At 42.4% G+C, this 21,377-nt stretch overlaps 1 protein-coding gene across 5 annotated transcripts in view; it reads left to right on the top strand.

The window, feature by feature from the left end:
* LOC127369479 (partitioning defective 3 homolog) overlaps positions 1-21,377 on the top strand; it is a 333,391-nt gene that overhangs the window by 280,827 nt on the left and 31,187 nt on the right. The gene's annotated exons all lie outside the window — the stretch shown is intronic.

Raw genomic sequence — 21,377 nt, 5'->3', positions numbered from 1 at the left:
TAACTCTGAACCACAAAAGCTGCCTCTGTGCTTGACATTATGAAACATCTGACCGCGCTCGACATGTGAAACATCCGACATTATCCGAGCACTGGATGGCATCTTTTTTTAATCAAGGCTGGCTTTGTTTGGCCAGCACATACGGGGGGAGACCTGAGGGGAGACCATCAAATGCCAAGGTCTGGAGGTTTTGGTGGTTATGGATGTCCCCGGGCCTGTCCTCAGCACAGGATGGAGATAACGTTACAATGACCACCTTGTCTGTCCACTGTGGGAAGAGCGGGAAAAAGCATGTAGCCAAAGAAGTGTGCTCCAGATGCCCTGAAGTGTGTACTAGTCTGTTTTCACCACAAATAAGAATCAAAAAGCAAGGCAGAGCAGAGTAGTTTATGAAATGTTACTGCTTTGGAGAACTAGCTGTATCTTGTTGATGTTAAGCTGAGAAATATCTCATAATGAGGAATGTGTTTACTTGTAGAAAAACACTGACGCAAACTGGTGAAAGGAGCTACAAAACCCTTAGTAACTGTCTTCTTCTGCTGTAGCTTGTGTGTTTATTTTAAAGGAACACAGTCTTTTATTCGTATTATCTCAAATGAATCCAGTTTAATTTTCCAATGCACGGGATCCTCATTCATTCATTCAGTGATTATTACTTCCCCGCTGTATGTTGCTGCGCTGACAGTTTGAATGTTTTTGCTTTCATTACAAAGAGTAATTGGCATATTGACTTTTCACTTCATGGAGGATGGTGGTATTTCTTCCAGTCTGATTGCACTTTTCCATTTGAAACCCTTGGTGTTTTCTTTTAACTGGGTCTGCTTGTTACCATGCCAAGGAGATGCCCTTCATAAATATTGATGTTTAACCACTCGCATTACAACGCACAGTCTCCGTTCCACGCCAGGTGTTTGGTAATATTCTTAGGCATATAAATCCATACTCTGGCTGGTTAGGCTGCAGATAGCATGTTTTTTTTTTTTCTTCTCCAAATGCTCGTATAAAAAGTGCCTTTTCCAGCACACAGTTCCACTAGTCTAGCTCCTTCCCGCTCGTTTTGATCTTAGGTGACAAGTGAGGGCTTCTGCAGACGGGAGAAGAAACAGGCAGCGTGGTGCGCAGAGAAGGTGGCTTTGATAGTTGAAATTAATGAGGCTGGATATGTTTGGCTCCACTCATTATGCCTACACATAGACCCCAAACCCTGGGGGCCCCGGAGCTCTGCTTCTCGTCTTTGTGCCGTGATCTCTCTGTCTCCTGATTTAGAGCCTCCTCCACTCTTTTCTCCTCTCTCCCTTTGCTACTTTTTCTGTCTACATTTCTCTCTCTCTCTCTCTCTCTCTCTCTCTCTCTCTCTCTCTCTCTCTCTCTCTCCCTCTCTCTCTCCACCCACACCTCACCCCCATCTCTCAAACTCTCTCTTTCTGTGGCGTGTGGAGGAGAGATAATATAATCAGCTGTGCGTGGTGAGAACAATAAGCGTGTTGTGTCGGGGGGGTTGACACGAAGCAGATACCTCTTCAAAGCCACCTTAACATTCCACTTCAGCCCTAACTGCATGCAGGATGGAGGAAGGCAGAGGGGTGGAGCAGCTGAAAAATGTTTCCTCTCTCTGTCAAAGGATGCTACCAGGGCCTGGAAATGTGCATTTAGTACAGCTCTGCAGTTCTGGGTGTCTGAACCTGCGTGCCTCTATATTTTCCAATGCATGAATTAGTGTTCATAAATGTTTGCTCATAATTAAAAGTAATTTAGACTCAATTGCTTCCAGAATGAGACTTAACAAAGGCACCCAGTCTCTTACCCATTGTATGTGTATGTCTCTGTGATTGTGTGTGTTAAGGGGTTGATGGGCTTGAGGTTGGTCCTGAGATAAGAGGAACATCTGTTAGTCTGTCTTTATCTCTGGCAGGGCTCCTGGCACACCGTAGTAAGAAGCCTCATCTAATCAGAGCAGACACAGAGTGGGGGGGGGGTTAGCATAGCTGCCAGCACTGTGGCCCGTCCTATCTCAGCCCTGGACCGGGATACACACACACGGGCACACACACAAAAGCACTGACACAGACTCACGCACAAAGAGACAGATTTTTTCATGGTTGCCATCTTTGCACTTTGTCCCATTTTGGCAGCATTCTGTTGTTGCACGTAGCTTGTGTTTGGTTCGTTTCTTGCTCTCGCTCAAGGAAACTGTACTGAGCATGCACGTTCTTTTCCATCAACACCCTGCCTCACACTGATACAGTTTTATATTCACACCTGGAGCTGCCCAACACTGTATACTCAAAATACTAATGGCACAGTTTAAGTGTTTTGCTTAAGGGTATCTTGAAGGTAGTTGTTGAGGAAGGGCTTGGTGTTATTTTTTTCATTTTGTCACCCACATTTTTACAGCTAGTCTCTAACCAGCCTGCTCCTCTACCCTCTAGGCTAAACATGCTGCAGACAACAAAACATAGAGTTCTTGCAAGTATTTCACCACTGCTGCCATTATGCCCCTTTGCTTCAGTGTTTTCCCATTAACTTTTGGCAGTCCTGGCAATGTCAAGTGTAGCCATTTTAAGAAGTCAAACACACCTGTCGTGCTCCTTGACATGAATTGTCTGATATTGACTGCTAGGTGGTCTCACTGTGTATCAAGATCGATTTAGGTCTTCTTCCATTCTGGAGCATTTTTTTTGCTCTGGTTATGTGTGTGCGTTTGTGTGCCTGTGTGTGTCAGGGTAACCAGCAGTGACACCAGCCTGCTAGGCTGTATGGATCTGGTCCTCAGGAGGTCTAATGAATCTAGGTGGGCCTTGTCACTGTGCGTCTCCACGCATCGCCCTTCCGATCATGAGAGCCGACAGGTTTATGCAGCTGTGGCGACTCCCTGGGGAACAGGGATGCAGCAGGAGCAGGCACCCAGGGGCACACACACACACACACACACACACACACACTTTTTCCTTTTGCACAGTCAGACTGATGCCCATGCACGCAAAGTTCTGGTCAAGGAAGCATTAATCACGCCCCTTCATCACTGCTTAGCAAGCAAAGCAACATGCTTTCGAGGTACAGAGCCGCCAGAAGGCTTGGTAGTAGTTTCCAAAGAGATCAAATAATCTCATTGTGTCGATTTAAGTAGATCTAATACATCAGTGCATATTCTCATGTATCAAGTATGCCATCTCATATAGGTTGATATCAGAAAAGAGATTTTGCCAATTATGAATAATAGAGTTTCTATTTGTTTTTGGTGTTGTTGTTTTTGTCTGGGCCTCTTTGAAGACAATCACCCCTAGAACACACACGCTTAGCAGCAAATGCAGTTGTTTTGTATTCCCCAATATTCAGGCATTCATTTTCATTTTAATAACTGTGAGGAAAAATATTGGCACCAGGAGATACCATCTTTCATTTGCTATAACTGTGAGTCAAAGATTATTATTTTCCCTCTCATCTCTGTAATGAAAATGTATTCCAACTGGAGGGGCTTGTTTTTATAGGAATTAATTCACATGTGAATGGGCGGCGTTGATAGAAACACAAGCCGACATTTGAATTACGTCTCCTGCATAGTTGGACGAGGAGTAATAGGGAATCAAATGTCTAACTTTTCACACGAGGCTATGAAGTGTATTTGTTTGCTTTTGTCTTTTTTTTTGGAATTGACTTGAATTATTTGTGCGGATGTAATGTTTATTTTCTTTGCATCATAAACCAGACCACAGCTAGACTGAATTGTATACTTGGACTAAATTATGTCTGTAAAATGACTCCCTTTCATTCCACTTTTGATCCTAGAAAATGACAAAACCAGTTCAACCAGCAGAACGGCTCCCACCTGTAGCATACATCTTTCCTGACAAGCTAACACATGGACATTCCCAAATATGGCCTGCTGATTCACTCTCCACCTTTTCAGGCCAAAAGTCACACACCAAACCCCCCCATAATGACTTAATCAATGCAATTTTCTTTTTTAATCCTTACCATGTCAGCTCACACAGAGGGAGACCTTTGACTTGTCAACCCCTACACCCCCCTAAAGCCCTGCTGCCTTTGTTATGCTGAGTCTTAACATGTGTCACTTTCACTGCTGCGCTGTTTCCCCGGCCTGTTTAGATAAATGCCAATTTGAAGCCCTGCTTGTCAGGAGAAATTATGGCATCACATGTCATGTTGGAGAAAAACCAGAAGTCTTCTTGTTTACGCACATGTCATTTAAAGCTGGACTTTAAAAGACAGCCCCTCTTTCTCCTGAGCAAACACTCAGGGATTTAAGAGATTGAGGTGAACTGAAACTCTTGTTGTGACTCAGGTGAAAGAGAGTTAAGAGTGTAGGAAAAGGTTATGGCAGCCTTGTCAAAACTGGTGGAGAGAAGGAAAGGCTAAACAGACTTGCGCACAGTTCTGGTTTGAATCCAAGTGACTGTGTCTGCCCTTTGCAAATAGTGTTACAGTATATCTAAAAGTCACTGCATATGGGAAATGGAGAGCAGGGCCTCAATGTTTCTGCGCATGCATCAAGATCCTATAGTGAAAAACAGTTATTACTGAAATGGTACAACTCCTGAAGACAGAATCACATCTCTGACCATTCTTAAACCCCCTTAAAGGCATAGTTCGGGTTTTTAAGTGGGGTTGTTTGAGGTACTTTCCACAGTCAACGGCATGGAAGCTGGGCAATGCACTGCTAAATACAGGGTCAACAAAATAACATATTTTAGCCATATATAAAAAACTCCCACCTTAAAAAGTCATATATACAGAAAACCTTTGCAGATGGATAACAAACATGCTAAGAAAATGTAGTACCAGAGGTACACGGTCTGACAGCAAGTTAAAACAGTGAAACTGTTCTTAATATAACATACACATTATTGATTTTTTAAGAGTTTTTTATGTGGCTAAAATAAATTATTCTGCTTACCCTGCATTCAGCAGTACATAGATCAACGGTCGCTTTAAGCATTACTTTTTCTTTTGGGATTGCTTTGGCCTTGTGGACCTTTACTGTTACTTGGCACTACATGCATGTATTCATATCCATAATTCAGATGACATCTTTCAATCGCCTGACTTTCAGGAAGCCCTTTAACTGTTGACACATCTAGGTTCAGACGCACCCTCCCCTTTAATATACATACAGGTCTATTGGAAGCACAGTAGTTCAGCAAAAAGGGCCAAACCATGCCACTTTGAAACCTTCCAAGCTCATACCTCTGGAGGTAGGCAGGCATGGACGAGATAAGGCTAAGCCTTTACCTCTCTTTTTTCCTTTCCTCTCTTTCTCTCCTGTGCTCCCTTACCCTTTCCTTTGCAACTTGCCAAGGCAGGATACACAGCGTTCAGATCTCCACAGTTCAGATGTCCTATTGTGAGCCTTTGATGTACCTCTTCATAAAGTTGCATTAGGGAGATCTATCAGTCATTGTGCTGTGTGGTATGACTCTAACAACCTTGAAGCAGCCATCACATGTTCAATAGAACTGTAGTGGATGGTTCAGTCATCTGAAATAAATGTACAACAAATAATAAAGATTCAGTAGATGTTGATAGAAACTAATATCTTGGATTTGAGATCACAACATGTTTGTTTCAGACGCTGTTCTTTAGTACAAGCTGTTGCGTTCTCCTCCTCCATGTTGTTTCTATGGGAACCAATAGCTTGTTGATGGATCAAGGTATTTTTGTCTGCTCAGTGAAGTACTTGGTCTCTGGTAGCTATCATCAGTGGCACAGGTGGTAGATTGTAGCCATCAGCTACTCCTGCTCTCAGTAGATTTGTTGTTGCTTGTTGAGTTGGCTCTTTACAACTGTTTGTTTCCTTGGTAGGACAGAAGTAAGTCACTGAGCAATGTTCATAAGTGTCTTTTTTTACGCATTATATATGCCTTTACCTGTCTCTTTAACTTTTACTGCATTGCGGCTTTGTCCACAAGTGCAGAAAGTGACAATACATTTAATACCCTATCCTGTTTTTATAGAATGTGCCAGTGTGATATGGTACATTGGGAAAGTGCTGTGTTTTCTGTGTTCAGCTGAACACAGTGGGGGGGGGTTGCATCCCCAGTATGTCAGCCCCTAGCAGGGTGCTAAGCACAGTAGTAGGAAGGTAGCAACCCAGCACACTGCAGTCCCCCAAAGAGCCCCCCAACCCCCTTCTCACAACTCCTGGCTAGGAGTAAAGCAGAGGGAGGGATGGCCTTTGCACAGTTTCTTCCTACCTTGGATTACGCAGGCAGTAGAAATCAGTCCATCATCTTTCACCTTTCAGCAAAAACACTTTGCTATGCAACATTGCTATTAGCATGCTCTTCAATACTGAGTCAGCCTGTTTACCAAAACAAAAGTAAGGCAAAACATGAAATCTGCATCACTCATCTCCAGGGCATCTCTTCGATACAGTATGTCCAAGTAATTCTTGTAAACATGGGTAATGATTGGCAGTTTGTTTGTGGGACTAGCTCTCACTAGCTGTGAGGCTGCTTGACAACAGCTTTGTTTGAGCAAATATCTTTAATATATGTTATGTTCTTGGTCCTATGTCCAGCTCTGGGTCCCTGAATCATTTAGGCTTGCTTGCAGCATGTGTTGTTCACTGGGCATAGTACCCTGTAGTGTGTGCCATCCAAAGGTTTTTTGAAGACAGTCAAAAAAAAAAAGAGAGTACTTTAGTGTGAGCAAGTTAAAAGACCTAATCATTTACCAAACAGGGACACATAATAACTTGTATCTCTGTTCCCATTGCATAGCCAGCAGCTCAATCTCACAAAACCTTGGTGGCTTTAGTTGGCTGTGATAGGGCGTGACACAAAAACAAAACTCATGTTGTCTTACACACTTACGAATGCACAAGCACACACAAACTGTTAAATTAGCAAACACCACCACATTTCAATGCCCAATAGATACATACATTATGTATTAGTTTGCCACATTTACATAAAAACATATGCATTTCATCACATATCCACTGACCTATCTGAAACCATATTATACAGCGTGTATACATGCTAGATTTGATTTCATAATGTAAGGTAGGTACACCATGCTTACTGTCATGACCTCTACCATTTAAAAAAGATGAACAAACAATACTGGCTACGCTTCATTCACATCCACGGAATTTGTAGACACACAATTTGCACTTCAGTGGTCATACACTGCCATACAATTTTCACTGACACACTGTGCACTTCAGCAACGCAGCCGTGTATCCATACAATTTTTATCCAAACAATTTCCAATTGTCCACACAGACACGCAGATTACAATGTACACTGGTAGCAAAGCACTACATCCATGCACATACACTCACCTGACACATCAAGCAATAGGTGCACGCTCTTTCACAGTCCAGAGTGGCTTCATAGCCTGTGATTTAATGGTCATTTTGTTTTCTGCAATAGCATCCTTTCCCATCCCCTGGTGCCCAGTGGTGAAATAACAGGCTCTGGGCTCATCCACAAAACCCAAAGGACCACACTTGAATCATTGCTACAATTTGAGCTATCAAATCATAATGGGAGGATGAGATTGCCTTTCTTTCCTTGGTGCTTGTGTATGTGTGGGTGAATGTGTACATGGCGGGGAGCTAAGCAGGTTTATATTCTCAGGGCCCGTAGGCTTGGGTTAATGTGTTTAGATAGCTCACATTTGTTCTCCTATTTTCTAACTGAGGAGAACGTAGTTTTTCTTTGTTGTTTTGCTGGTTTTTAACTTCAGAGCTCCCTGTCTTAATTAACTGGGAGAAACTGGGAACTGTTTGTCTTTGGATCTGCTTCTCACTCAGTTTTTTCCTGGAATAAAATTGTCTTGTACCTAATGCATTACACTACAGTGCATTATTGTACAGTATGTGTTCTGTTTACTTCTCTGTTGCCTTGATGCTCTGTTGCCGTCTTTTGTCAGTGTAGGTCATTGTGAAACACATTGTCTTTGTTTGGTCGGCATGATGGGAAATGTATTGTTTTCAGAAAAGACAATTATCAAGCATGACACATGGAGTCATCTAATACTCCGTATTCAAAACACCAAATACATTTCTTATGACATCACATATTGCAGACCACCATGAAAATTTGTATCTGGCTGCCATGGGCCTGTGTGGGTGTATGTTCTGTTGATTTCTACCTTGACATTGCAACCCTAATGCCAGGCCAGCTGGACGTCATCCCATTCAGCCCCTGCTGTTATTGTGGTCAAAGTTTGTTACGTCATTTTTCTCAGATGATTCAAAATCACACAACAAGTGACAAGATATCAGTGGCACAGAAAAAGACAGACAAAAGAGAAGAGGGCAGAAAGCAGTGGATGATTGCCCTCAGCCCACAGACACTGTTATTACATAGCTGCCTGTGCCACCACAAGAGCCGTGAGGTCAATTTTTCCTCTGTGAATGGAATGCAATTTACCGTCAGCTTTGTAAAGGCAAGCCATGGTCATGGCGGAGAGCGCTCTCTCTTCTGCTCGGGCTAATGATCGCCTTTGACAGAGGAATGGCCGCCGTGCTTTTCACCACAATCCTTATTCCACTCACATTGATCCTTCTGTCTATTTTCACACAGTAATGGATGGCATTGTCCCTCCCTCACCACTGTTAGTACAAATAATTACGAATCAATATGTACTCAAGGCCCCACATCAGAATATAATTTTAACACATGATTTATTTCCACCAGTGCTCCGCAGTCCCTCCCATGTGCAGGAGTCAATGGTGGGCTGTTCTTTGACCGACTCCCTTACCGCCCTGTGCGATCAATTGAAGCAATCAGCTAAAGACTCTAAATTGTAGCTGCTGAATGAAAGAAACTGCACTCTTTGTGTAGCTCCAATGCCACCTATATAGGTTTCTCTTCACTAAGGGTGACATCCCTGAGAGTAAATACTCACAACAATGGACCCATGTTTGTTCACCAGTAAGGAATGGCAGGTCTTTCTTATTGTGTTTTGCCATGGTGAATACACAAATTTGTGAGGGTGTTTTCCATTATTGGCAAGGAGATCAAAAATATACCCATCATTCATCGCAATCATCGCAGCCCATTGCAGCTGAACTCAATCTTCATCCATACTCTGCCTTGAAAATTTTGTACACTTTAATATTGGCCACCTAAACCTTTGAACAGCTGCAATAAGGCCTAAAATTGCTCTCTCAAGCCGTCGAACTGAGATTCTAAATATGACTTGGCAAGGAGTTTATATCAGAATTGCCTGTTTGCGGAAGCTTTGCGCTCACAGGCTAGCATGCTAATCTCTTTGCTCTCTGGCCCTGTCAGGACCAGTGAAATGTCATGATGTTTTCTGCACTCAGACGATGTGTGTGAGGTGTGTGTGCTGGGGCTTGTCGTTTGACATTTTGGCAGACAGAAAAGCTGGATCACTTTGAATCAGAATCGGAGAATTCCACCTGCCCTGTGTCAGCCCATCCGTACTGCGCTGCTCCCATTGCTGTCACACAAAAGTGCGAAAGGTCACTCAAACCATCCCTCTACCCACGACAGCCAATACAGAAGTCAAACATTTTGGGCATGAGGACATACCAAATTTAGATTTGACCACGCCCCTCTGACCCCCAGCTGAAATGATTGCTTTTTTGTGTACACAGAACAAAGTTTCTTGAAAGCTAATTACCTTATTTTAATGGAAAAAGATAAAACTATTGAGTGTTTCTTTAAACAGTTAAATATTATCTAGGTAGAAATACCTCGTTAACAGAATTGCAACTCTGGACACTTTAACTTTTCGATTAATTCCAGAAAGTCTTTAAGGGTCAGCTGCTCTCTTAATGAAGGATGGCCATTGTTAAGATAAAATAAAAACAGTTGGATATGTCTGAACGATAAATTCCTTTGCAAACTTAATTAAATAAACTAACTTAAATCAAGAATTTGATTTATAAACTATGTAAACTGTCTGATGGAAAATAACATGATTTTGTATTTTACAAATGTTTTACTGTAGCTCAACATAGCTTATTTCATTATTTGCGTGACTTGCTGGAGGGGCTAGAGACAGACCTGGATAAATGTCAATAACTGTGGCGTTTGGTCATGTCTGGAACATGTTGTAGATGTAGTCAAACTAGGCAAGAAAATGCAGAAAGTATGAAAAATTTAGACACGTTGGGTCTATCTTGCGAAGCGTGGAATCAGATGTCTGCCGGAGTGTTATGACCAGTGTTCGGGTTCTACACAAAAGAAGAAAAATCTATTACCCATTACTTGTTACTTAAAAAAAAGGATTGCATTACTTTACTCCATGTAGAAAATAATTTGTTACACTGAATTTAGGAGCAGTAATACGTTACATTACTGCATTACAGACAAATGTAATGTGAAAACACTGACTATGAAAGACTAAAACAGAATAAAATGACAAAGTTAGTCTTAGGAAGGAAGGAAAATGAATTTCCCTTCCCGATGCCCTACATCTCTTGGCTTGGGTCCTTATTGGGTTGATATTGTGAAGTCTCTTTCTGGTATGACTTTGTTACAAACACAACAGTCTCAACTTCTTAACTGTAGAGCAGTTGACATTGAAGGCTTTTATGGTAAGACCAAGAAGTGCCGTTGGCAAGTGTTGATGCTTTGAACATTGACTGACTTGAGTCTCTCCGGGGTACAATCCAACAGACACAATCAGGAAGAGGTGATGACAACAAAACTGCTATATGAACTCCATCTCAACTACGCACATCCCCTGAGGGCAGAGCCACACAATCACATACACACACTGGACATACACTCAGAGCAGAGAGTCTTTATGTACTGTAGACAGACTAGGGCACTGTCTGCTGGGGCCTCTGTTGTCAAAGATACAAAGAAAGTGTGACTGTGTGTGTGTGTGTGTGTGTGTGTGTGTGTGTGTGTGTGTGTTAGCAGACAGAAAGTGGGGCAGCCAGCTGGTGGGGGTCAAGTCAGGTCCTGGATGTTCTTCCTGTGTCAAACACACACCCACAAACCCTCTTACATACAGACAAAAAAATCCTACTTACACATTTCCTCTTGTAAGATGGTCTTCGATGCTGCCCATTTCAACAGGATTAAAACTCTTTTATTCTTAGCAGATGTAACAAAAACAAATATGGCACCAGCAGCACCCGACAGATGGAGGTCACACGCTCTGAGAAGTAATTTTGTGCAATGGATTTTAGAATGAACCTGCCTATGCACAGACACACAGATCCACACACACACATCACTGAGCTTTAGCGAGTGTGAGTGCGGTGTCTCGTCAGCGGAGGGGAGATGAGTAGTTTTGGGATTCACTTTGATGGCTCTGTCCCCCTGCTGAGACACCAAGTCACCTCCTTACTCTGTCTCACATTTCTCCCTTCACACACTTACACAATCTCTCCATCCATCCTGGATATACTGATGAGACAGTGTGGCTATCAGAAACACAGGAGCCATTTTCATCTTTAGTGGGCGATGTAATGGCAAAGAGAAGGTCAGTGTTCCCATCGTCTCCTGCGGCAATGCTACTCTGTCTTTCATTGGCACCAACGCACACACAGATACACACACACACACACACACACACACACACACACACACACACACACACACACACAGGCAAAAGATTGCAGTCTTGGCAAGGCAAGAGAGACAAAAGAAAGCCCCAGTGTACAGTCTCAAAGGGTGGGAGTACATGAAAAGCTACAGGCCGAGACTCTTAAGACTCTTTAATGTTTCATGTGAAAAGTGATTGGCCAACAAGAGGCTAGCATTGTAGGGTTTTTTTTTTTGTGTTTATGGTATGCAGCTCAGTTTTTCTCTTTCAAGGTGACATTAAACCACATTTATCACAAATCCTCTCCACCTTGCCACCTCTTCATTACTGAGTGACCTCTCGCAGAGATGCCCCTAATTAAAAGTGGACTCTGTCAGCTTTCCCAGTTGGATGGAGCCTCCGCTTTAGCTCCACAGCTGCCAAACACAGGACAATCCAATCCAGCACTTCTTGTTCTGAAGCCATTACCTGAACCGCGCTGAGCTAATGAACGCTGCAGAGTAGCAGGGGGCCAGTTCACTTATCTGTTTCTTTTTATTTCTGCCTTTTTATTCACTTCATTCGAATAAGTCATGATGCACCTTCCCGGCGGTGGCTTTGTACCTTGACGGAGGGGGCAGATTTAAATAACTCAAAGCGCCTTCGCTCAGACCTAATCCCTAACCCCACTCTAATCAACCCTGTTGTTCCCTTCTTCACTTCTTAACATTTTCTATGTGATGGAGTGAAGCAAGGCCAGAGAGAGGCATTTAAATGTAAGTGCTGGCAGGCTAATCTCTTCAAATCCACCCTCTGTTGCTTTCATTACTCCGCTGAGGTGTGCGTTGTTTTCTTTTCTTTCAGGTCATTCCCTTTTGATACTACAAGTCAGAAAGGGATTTCTTGGAATGTGAAAGACTACAATTTGCCCCAGTTTCAGCACCGAAATTGCTTAACCTTCTATGAAACACCTCAGGCTGTAAAGTATAGGATGTGGATCTACTTTGTTATGTATCAAATAGAGGACAAGCTTTGACAGGCCAAAGTCGATAAAGACATGATATGTTCATTGGTCTACAGAGCTATGTAATAACCCTCCCTCACGTTTTCTCCAATCGTGGCATTTACCTCATTATTTATCTATCTACTGGAAACGTTACAGAGATCTCGAGAAGATAAGTGAGATCATTTCTCCTGGCATGGATATGATATTTTCTACCCCCCACCCCTCCCCTTCATTCTTTGGAGCTTGAGCCCTGAAGCGAAACGACACAAGAAAATACAGCTTTCTAAAGTGATTTGAGCGCCCAGAGCTCCAGTGACATTCAGTAAGGATAAAAATCTTCGGGGAGGAATCAGCAGCATCCCCAGCAGCATTAGCGTTTTACCACAGGGAGAGAAAGCAATAAAAGTGCAGAGATAAGATGAGCTGATGGTGCAGACAGTTCTGGCACTAATGATGCCTTCAGTGTTTTTGTTGCATGTTTTGCCTACCATCTTCTACAGCTTTTATTGTATACTGGCTTTTGTTACAGAGCTGGGAGTTAATGTGGCTGCTTCATGTGTTTATGGTTGCACATTTGCAACCATTTTTACTGTGTTATTGTGGGCAAATATTACAGAATCTTATCTTATTACAGTCTATTGTCATCTTGAGGAGTAGTTCACGTACATGTGTTTCCATTTTGGTGTCGTAGTATTGAGCACAAATGATGCAGCAACCCTTCGGTCTCTTCACACACTGCATGCTATACATTGCTTTGCCACTGAGGGATCCTCATCTTTCCCACTTTCTCGAGCCCTCCCACCTCCGCTTTGGACTCTTGGAGCAGATTCCACTGGGGTTGGAGGGGGGACTTCAGAGCAAAGACATCTTTCTCACAGGGCTTTTTCCACATCCAGTGAACACATCCATTGTTAGAGGGCTAAATCCACCAACGTTTCGCCTCTTCCTGCCGGGCTTTGAAGCTCTTCACTTGTCTTGTCTATCCATCAATCTTTCAGTGTATCCGAGAGGGTTTATGACACAGATGCTCCAGCAGTTGGAAGGCTGGAACATCTGTGGAGCATTCCTGTTCAGACCCTGGTGTCCTCAGCTCCAGTGTGCACCAGAAACTGATTAGAGGAAGGCAAGAAGGTGAAGGTAGCAGGTTTTAAAAGGCTGGTGCCAACTTTATTAAATCTGTGTCTCTGTTGCAGTTGGCTATTAAAGACTTCCCTTTGAACAATGTTTATTTATGGAACTGAATGTTCAGTCAGCATATCACATTCAAAGAATATCTTGCCCTTCTTCCCTCAGCGAACATTACAGCTGTTCCAGCCAGATGGTGTGCAACAAAGACAAACATGTAGAGAAGGTGAAAATAAAGGAAAACATGTTGAACTCAAGAGTAAGCTGAACTTAAATATCCGCCCTCAGACTGACATTAGCCATGTGCAGCCTCCTTATTTATTTTAATTGGGTGTGCCACCGCAGAGGGCTCTAGTAGGAAAGTTTAACCTGGCTCAACCTTTGTTGTGACACAATCCAACATTATCTGACAAAGCACTGTGCTGACCAATCAAATATAGGCAAATGCACATTCTGACTTTGTAGTGCCTGTTTTTAGTCTGAACGCCCACTTTGTCTTATGCACTGAAGAAATAGCACATGTCAGAAGGTTCAGTAAGTGTGTGTTTATGTGTGTTCAAAGAGTGTATTCTCCATCTCCCTTAACTTGATGTACAAAATCAATATGTTCAAACTGTACTGACTATGGTCATATTTCTATGTGGATAATGAAGTAATACAGGGAGATGGTAAAGTTTGACAGGTCTCAATATCACAAAAAATGTGTATGTGTTGAGTGGAGGTGGTTTTGGTGTTGCTAATTAAGCAATAGAAAATAATTTAAATGTTATTCCATCTAAAATCTTCAATTATTTGCCAGCTGTCCTTTAGAAGTTGGCAGTTCAAAATGTCCAAAGAAACGTCTTCAACTAGGTACTCTTGAAGCATTATCCACTTCTTTTCTATGACTGCCAAAAACAGGCCTTTTACCGTGTTTGAGGGCTCGATATTCTGCTACATAATGGAATAGCAAAGTAAAATGTAAAAGACCTTTAAAAACTATTTGAGCACTTTGTTTAAAAATCAGTTTGATAATCGTTTTGAGAGTCGTTTAAGACTGAATAATGAAATAGAGTGATTAAATGGAACATTTAATACTTTTTACTATATTTTAATGGCATCATTTAAATGCAAATGTACTTAATCACTATATGAATTGTTTTTAAATGTATCCACTTTAAATGTGTCATGATTAACTTCTGTCTAAAGTCTAGAATTATTTTGTCAGCATCCACCATGTATTACCCCAACCTGATGCAACTATAGTTTGCATTGCATATTTTATGTGCTTTAGCCCATTTTGTGCAACAAGATGAATGTTTCAATAAAATTTGCTTAACAATTGGGTTCAGACATGGGTCACGACCCATACTTGTCACACAGACATTATTGAATCATCTGCAAGATTTGTAGACCCTTTATCTGCTCTCTACAGAAATAAACAAGCTAATATACAGTGTATGAGGCAGCATGAGAGCAACCTCTTAGTGGTCTCCTTTTGTGTGGGACCTCCCTCCACAGCATATCCCCCAGCACTTCAGAGGACCCACCCCATCCCTTTACCCTCAGCACACAAAGACGAGACAGAGTTGGCCTGGGTAATTGGGATAATAATTATTTCTGCATTTAGTGCCAGCTGGGTGCCTGAGAAGGTCAGGGAACAGCATGAGGACAGGCTTATCTCCATGTTGGTGCTGGCTTCCATATGGCAGCAGACAATAGGAAAGGGCCTTGGCCCCGGACACAGCAGCATGGCACAGGACAGCTCCCACAGACAAAACACAACAACACACTGAGGCAGCAGTAACCACGGTGGGTCTCAGAACTGCCACACAGGCTGGCTGGCTGAATGACTGGCTGCACAGCGGTGGACTGACAATAAAGGACAGTGGAGAGATTGGAGAGGGAAAGAAGCAGAGAGAGGTTGGGGGAATGAAAAGAGAGCAACAGACAGAAATACAACACAGGAGTATAAAAAGAGCCATTTCTGTTAAGTCAAAATCATGAACTTGTTGCCTTTAAATCCTTGTCTCATTCAGGACACAAATAGGTCTTTTCTGGCCTGAATGGAAACAATGAGAAAGGCTTTCGTAATTTATGAAGAGGACTTTAACCTCTCTATTGAAACTCTACCTTTATGTGTTAGCCTGGTAAAGGCTTGAGGCTTGATGAAAAGATGTGAACAGTGAGAGGTTAAAAGTCTCCTTTCTTTTCTCCCTATTCTACGGCTCCTTATTCAACCGCCCCTTCGACCTTACCGTTCACTGGGTTACCATGGCACCAAAACCCCCGTAGCAACCCGGCCTGAGCTTCATAAATCAGATTTTTACTGTGTAGCACTCCTTTTAATCTCCATCCACTGACGGCTTTATTTGATTCCTTCTCTTTGGAGGGCTTTCAGTGGTCAGTCCATCGTGAAAAGAATTCCGGAGTGTGTGTATGCATGTGTATGTGTGTGTTTGTATGCATGTGCACAGGCGTGAGAAAAGGTCTATAGAAAACCAATGTTGTCCAAGGCTCCTTTGAACCCCCTGCATGCATTTCTTTCAGTTTGAGTTCCCAAGTGTCCCCTTCCCTGTGTGGTGACTTTGAGATGGAGCCTCAGTGAGAATCATCATCACTTTTAATGACGAGTCGTTAATCCCCCACCGAGCTGCAATCATACCTCACTTTCATGTCCAAATGAGGAGGGGAGTCAATTTTTTCTCCCCTCTTCTCATGCTTTTGTAAAAAAAAATAAAAAGAAAGTGACTTAATTTAATTAAAAGGGAACTTGGCAGCGTCCAGGCAGATCCATTACTTATTCATAAAGTGACTTTTGTTTCCGTGCAACCTGTTAATCAGAGCGACGCTGTAAAGAACACGGGCCAACAAAACCCCCTCACGGCGCCACCATCAAACTTTAATATGACTCACTGGTCCAGGTCGCGGTCTTGTCTCAGAGTCCATCTCCCAAACAAACAGCCGAGGTGAGAGGGCAGCCCAGATAAGACATAGACGGGCTCAGGTGAGCGAGAGAGGAGCTGGTGCACGACCAAAGCGGTTAAAGCGTCTGGGCTGGATGACACACTGCTCCAAGGGCCATTTCAGTAACTGTCCCATTGATCTGCAAGTAAATGGATGAGATGGCTCTGTAATAGCAGGGACCTCTGGCTCTCAACAGCAGCTGTCCATCTTAGACTTTGTAAGCTGTGATCGATGAGACGGCCATGCGAAATCAGATGCTGCGCTCAGGTAGTCTGGCCAAGAGAGCAAATGTGTGTGTGTGTGTGTGTGTGTGTGTGTTTGTCTTGGTGTTTAAGGTAAGGTTTAAGCTTTCAAATTTGTACAGACTAATACGGTCTTGAGTAGACTGAATAAGTTAGAGTATAAGTATTATGTTTGTGTGTGTATGTAAGTGTGAAAGGGTTTCTGGTACATAAATAAATCCACTCATTTTGAAGGATTGTGAGAGGTTTGATCCCCCTCTTTCGCTGCCCATAGTGTCCCAGATAGCTGCCAATGTGTGGGGAGAGGAGTGGTGGAAGTTGCCTTGGACAGAAGTGCCAAATAATTATAATGTAATGTGTTTCACGCAGCAACTATCTAACCTTAAAAGATAAGTTGGATATTTTAGGAAATACATGATTCACTTTTGTGCCGAGGGTTTGGTGAGAAGATCAATAGCACTCTCATATCTGTCCATTAAATACAAAGCTACAGCCAGCAGCAGATTAGCTTAGGTTAGCATAAAGACTGAAAGCAGGGGGAATGAGCTAGCCTGGCTATGTCCAAAAGTAAAATAAATCTGCCTACCAGCACATCTAAAGTTCACAAATTGAGCATAGCGTTAGTTCAGGCAGGCCAGAAGTCAGGCTCAGCTCTCAGTTACAGATATATCATATGATCACAACTAGTCATAATCATAGTCATAGTGTTTTGCTGCTTTTATGATTTATATAAAGTGTCTGAGTATTCAGGAAGCGCTTCAAATTAAATGTATTATTTATAAACATACATCAGCTGATTCCTCCTAAGCTTCCTATTGGAAACCATACACAGTCAGCTGACAGCTCAGCGATTCCCTCAAGCATCCAATTGGCAAATATCATTCATGGCGCCTTATTTAAGCTCAGCCTGCCTATCTTTGCTGCTTCCTCTACAAGCCTTTTTTGCAACCCACCTCCACCCCAGCTCCTCCTTTATGTTGTATCTAATTAATCAATGTCATTTTCTGATTGCCATTGATGCTTGCTCTGTTCTGTACCCGGGGTCTCTGCCCGCTCTCCTTGTCTTAAACCTTCCATGTATGCACATGGAAGGGCAGGGAGGTGTGCCTCCCTGCCTTAAGGTTTTCCACGTAGGCACGTGGAAGGACAGGGAGGTCCCAGAACAGAGCCATACCGCCAAATGTAATATTCTGCTTTGGAATAAAAAATATATATTTTGACAAAGTGGTCCTGACTGAAATAAAGACATTACATCTTATTTGTTCAATCTGTGCAAAAAACAAAGTGTAAAAACAGGTGCTGATAATTCCCCTAACCTTAACCGAGTGCTTGGAGTTGCTTAAACGTGAACATTAAAAATATAACTCATGGTTCAGTCACCAGGAGCAATGTGGAAGGTAAAACCAATGAAAAATGCTGACAGTGAGCATTTTACACATAGGTTCACTATAAATGGGTACTGACCACTGCAGACCAGGAACACCCCACAAGAGCTGCAGGTTTGGAGATGCTCTGACCCAGTCGTCTAGCCATCACAATGTGGCCCTTGTCAAAGTCGCCTAAATCCTCACGCTGCCCATTTTTCCTGCTTCTAACACATCAGCTTTGAGACAAAATGTTCACTTGCTGCCTTATATATCCCACAAACTGACAGGTACCATGATAAGCAGATAATCAGTGTTATTCACTTCATCTGTCAGTGCTCATAATGTTATGGTGGGTGGTGTACATGTGCAGTATATGGGTCCTAGGATACATATTTCCCAACTGGGGCAATAAAGTATATTGTATCGTATGTACTTTTTATTTTACCACAAAATCTGTGTGAGTGAGTTTCACTCCATGGAATTGTGTGCATGAACCTGTAAATGTTGAAAGTTTTATGTGTGTGTTTGTGAATACCTGTCACTAAGAGTAGATTTCTATCCGCATACTATATATCTGTGCATGGGAGTGAGTGTGGTACTGTGTTCTAGGACAGACAGGAGAAATGAGAGGCAGCCTGTCTATATGGTGATCATGACAATGATAGTGACACGCTCTTCCAGTTCTCGCTTTCTGTCTGTCTGGGCTGCTGAGGAGCAGAGTAAAGGTCTAGAGTTCATTATCAGAGATTTTCCTCTTGAAGGGGTACAGCGACCAGAGCATGTGGCAAGCTCTCATAACTCCCAACGATGTCACATAATCTTTGTCCACTTACATCCAAGACACAGGGACCTGACTTGTCTGGAGTGGGCCTGTCTCACGAATCTATTCCCATTCAACCCAGGGAAATTAATCTGAAAGCGCCTATAGAGAAATCGTCATTTCAAGCCATTAGCACTTGCCGTGCAAAGCCGGCATCACTGAAATAACCTGGGCAGTGGAGAATATTGGACTTACTGGAGCAATAGTCAATTCATGCTACATAAGTTTGGAAATCACCCACTTGGGGAATATTGTAATGGCCTTGTGAAAATATGGACGTATGCTAAGGAAAACGTATCAAAACCTGCCAGAAGAAATGAAATGACTGGGTTTCACTTCTTAAACAGCCTGAGGAAATATTACAATAAGCATTGCAACCATATAAGAGGAGAAAAACTTCACTTCATCTGTCTCTCCTAAGATGAATTCAGGGTGGGCACATAAACATGCACGTATTAAAACTGCAGAGGAGGAATGAAATAAATCCATACAACCACTTTATGGCTTATCTTTATAGGATGTGATTGAATTTTAATGATTTTCCAATTGATTCCTGAGTAAACGTTGACATTTGGCCATTCATCAACACAAATCTGCCAACGACCAGTGTCAGTCAGCTGTTTTATTTGAATGGAGGGATTTTTCTAGACTTGGTGATTGCGGGACCGGTTGCATGCAGATAGCATGGTCTTTCGGTTGCTATAAAATGCTCTACTCTGGGATCTAAAAGTAAAAAACTTTAAAAGTGCCCCAAACCTTCCTGTTACTCAAGTTAAGTCAAATTTTGGAAGCTAAATTGATTTTCTTTTGGTTCCATTTCTGGCATGGCCGCCACACCCTGCATTTGAGATTGGTATTCTGTGAACGCAGGCCAATTGGCAACTGCTGTTTACTGCCACCAGCTGCTTTTGCTCATTGAAGTTGTTGCCTCTCTTTTACACATCAATCTACTTTCTCTCCTTTTTCTCCCCTCTCATTAATCTTTACAAGATCCCATAGTATGGCGTAAGTTAAGCTTTGCCATATTAACTGCCCTTTGAGGCCTGTTAAAGCTATTTTTGATAATGCCTTGGTTTTGATTAGACTATGACAAAAGCGTAGATATCACTTGTCAAGCTAATTTCTTTTTCTCATTAAGTCTGTATACTGATGGACTGGTCGGAGGTGTGCAGACGGCAGACAGTCTCTTGGGATGTTAGGTGTTGTTGGTGTAAGACAGCCAGGGTTGGACTCCATCTCCAGTCATGCTGAAGATGTTCGTTTTAAGTCTCTTTCATGTTGTCTTTCTCAGGTGACCCAATGTGTCCTTCAGACACTTTTTGTGCTGTCAGAAGTTTCAAAAGCCTCCTCTCTTGTCCTTCTCCCCGTCTTCTTCAGAAGATCACCTTGCCAATGCTTTGGTGGGAAAAGGGGGAGGGGTATGACTGTTTAAAGGTGATAATGGTCTTTAATCTGCACCAATGATGATTTATCAGCTCCTGGCCAGCCTCCCGCACTGACTTTAAAACATGAAATAGAAACTATTACCTATTACCGGCTCATCACTCACTTCTTAGAATTTCTGAAGGTGGGGGAAAAAGAAGGAGGGAGAAAAAGATAGAGGGGGAGAGTGAGGAGGTGGGGGGAGGATTCATCTCGCTCCCTTTTTTTTTCTTTGCAAAGCCACCAGAGCTCCAATCCAATTTGCCAGGCATGTGGAGTTATCCTTAAGCCTGTCAAATGCACTGACAGGGAAAGCTGTCACTTCTCATATGGTCATATGGTCACAATCAGCACTCAAGTTATTTATAGGTCTCATCCTTCACACATTCGCTACTACAAGGACCCCTCAGCACACTGCAAAACCATTAGAGTTTATTAATTTAGTATCACCTCTTTACTGTCCTTAAAACTACTAACTACATTTTATTATACACTATACAGCTGTTGGGAATGTTTAATGGATCTACCTTCTGTGAGGTGCTTTTGGTCTTTAGCAGTTCACAAGAACTCACCAAGGGGCACGTAAAAAGGACCAAAGACGCAAAATAAAGGAATTTTCTCTTGATAGTCTCATTTTCTGCAGCTATTATACTATAGTATCAAAATTAATTTGGTAATTCTATATTCAGGTAAGTATTCTAAACATAGTAGCTTTAAATTAAATATTAAAGATTATGGTAAATAATGGGATATTAGCTTGCACTTAATGTGGAGGCAAAGCTAATTAAATTGCTTCAGATATTCCTGCCTCCACTTGGACTAGCCACTCAGGCCTCAGTTACCAACAGTGCAATTATTGCTTCATTTCCATGGCATGGTCACTGGCTTTGTGTGTGTGTGTGTGTGTGTGTGTGTGTGTGTGTGTGTGTGTGTGTGTGTGTGTGTGTGTGTGTGTGTGTGTGTGTGTG

Source organism: Dicentrarchus labrax, unplaced genomic scaffold (genome assembly GCF_905237075.1).
Source record: "Dicentrarchus labrax unplaced genomic scaffold, dlabrax2021, whole genome shotgun sequence".
NCBI lineage: Eukaryota > Metazoa > Chordata > Actinopteri > Moronidae > Dicentrarchus > Dicentrarchus labrax.
The sequence above is the reverse complement of the archived record's forward strand: the minus strand, read 5'-3'. Positions and strand labels throughout refer to the sequence as shown.